A 2,508-nucleotide genomic window follows, 5' to 3' on the forward strand; every position below is an offset into this window, starting at 1 on the left:
CTAGCGTGGCCGCCGAGATCAGCGTGGAACTGGATTTGTGTTCTCTGGTGTGTGCGAAGTCTTCTATGCAACTGACGATAGTTTTCATTGCATTCCTCTATGAAACTGCATTATGTTCATCATGGTGGAAGGAGTAAGGGAGTTTGCGTTTGATATCTTAGCCATGTTAACACTTTAAGTCAAAATGAGAACTAACCCCCACCCCCTTTCCTATTTGCACAGAAAAACAACATTTGGTTATAATGAAGTTTAACACTAATTCCTTGTAGATGTGTTGTTATGTAGGTATATTTAGCAATTTTTACTACATTATTGCACTTTATAGATTCTTCCTAGTGAATTCTCTTGTAGCCTAGATATTAGACAATTTTATAGCATATTAGCCTTTAAACAACTACCATTTGTTTTGCTATCCAATTGCTAACCAGTTTATTTCAAAAACAGGGGAAGCCTTCATTTCACAGACGAGAGAGCCACACCCGAAGTTCCCCGAAGTTCATGCTCGCTTTTTTTTTCGTTCTATCTCATTGTATAAACCGGTGTGGCATTAAATTTTGCGGTCGATTAGGATAGGTTAGCTACATTATAAATACTTTAAAACATTGTGGATGGTTGGTTATATTAGGTAAGTATAGCTACATTAAAAATACTGTAAAATCATTCTATGGTTGCTTAGCAAATAAATTTTTAATAGGGCTAGGAAATCGTTTACATGATTTCACAGTATCTTTAATGTAGCTATACTAACCAAATCAACCGTCCACAATGTTTTAAAGTACTTATAATGTAGCTAACCTAACCTAATTGACCATTAGTTATCATGAGTTACAATGAACAAAAAAAAAAACCGAAGATGCACGATCGGGCGTTTGGCTCTCTCGTCTGTGAAAAGAAGGCTTCCCCAAAAACAGAACATACACCCACTTCATAGACTAATAGCTCTATTATTTTCATCATGTGAAGCACTTAAGAGGCGGTTAAAATTATTACCAAAGCAAATTTATGAAAACTTAGCTACGTGGAATGTCAGCACAAAACAATTGTTAAATAAATGTAAAAAAAAAATTGGTTGTCTGTAAAGTCGGTTTACGGACGATAGTTTAACGTGACAACGTCATAACAAAACATTGATGAAATGATTGCATACTTTTATGAATAAAATTGAATCATTTTTATTGAATTATCACTATTTTGTATGGATACAAAGAAGGAGTGAAATGAAATCTACAATTTAATTGATAAATTTTCTTTTATTTGCACTAATTAATTCAAATATGTTTATTACTTTAACGAAGAGATTATTTTAACTATAACTGTTATACATGTTTGCTATTTAACTTCAAGATCGTCGAGAATGTTTTACACTTTTTCGCAATTAAACATTTAACGACGAAGTTTGTTCGTCGTGAAATTAAACGTAGATTTAATAAAAATGCCCTTGCAGTAAATAAAATAAGTATTAGTAAGTTTAAGAAAAAATTTCGGCTTTAATCTCCAACCCAGACGCTCGTGATGCGCTGGGGCCGAGATTAAAATTCGTCGAGAATATTTTACGTTGTTATGTCTTCCAGTGCTCAAAATGATATGCAATTGTGGCCCCGGGCACGAAATTTTATTTATAATTCATTTATAATAACGCCCCTCGCGATAAACAAAGGAAAATATGTATTAACGAGTGCCTGGTTGTCGCGGAAGCGGATAGATAGAGCTATTCGTTCGGTTCGCGTCCGTCACCGTAGATAGAAGCACCGTAGAGGAATAATATTATTTCGTTTTTATAATACGATTTTATAACAAATACGCATCCCAAATACACCAAACTTATTGATAACGTGTTACAATATTTTTTAAAACATTGTGCAAAATATCCCGGGTGTAATTTGAATTATTATGTGTAACTGTAAAATACCATTGTTCGTACAAAAACGTATTTGAGAATTCAACATTACTTTTAAATAACCGTACCGATTGTGCTGAAAATCGGTGAACGATCGTTAAATTACATAATATTAATAATTCAAACGACGAAAACATGATTGAAAAGTCAAATCGATGGTTGTTCCAATCGAGTGGCGGTGCAAGCGTACAATGAGAGTAACGGGGCACATCGTAGTGGGACAATGTGCGTTACGGGACACTTTTTCATGTGTGTAGCCGGCGTTCATCGATTTATTACACGTCACGTCAAAAAAATTATATACCATTAATTAAAATATGTTTAAGATTTTAAATGAAAACCCAAATTTATTTCAACAGTAAAAAGTTAGTTTTTCCTACGAATCGATCCATTTTATGAAACCAGTTAACTATACTATTTGTAAACGTAAAAGGGCGAACTACAACGCCTGATATTAAACAAACGGTAATAAAATACAAAGATAAAAAAATCCTGTAAATGTAAAAATTAAGTATGTTTGTTATTTCATGCTACTTGCCTGGCCGGACGCCGAGGCGCTAAGAGCGACACTGGCCTACGCATCATATGTCTCTTCGCCTCTGCGCACCAGC

The sequence above is a fragment of the Bacillus rossius genome, chromosome 1 (genome assembly GCF_032445375.1).
Source record: "Bacillus rossius redtenbacheri isolate Brsri chromosome 1, Brsri_v3, whole genome shotgun sequence".
Lineage (NCBI taxonomy): Eukaryota > Metazoa > Arthropoda > Insecta > Phasmatodea > Bacillidae > Bacillus > Bacillus rossius.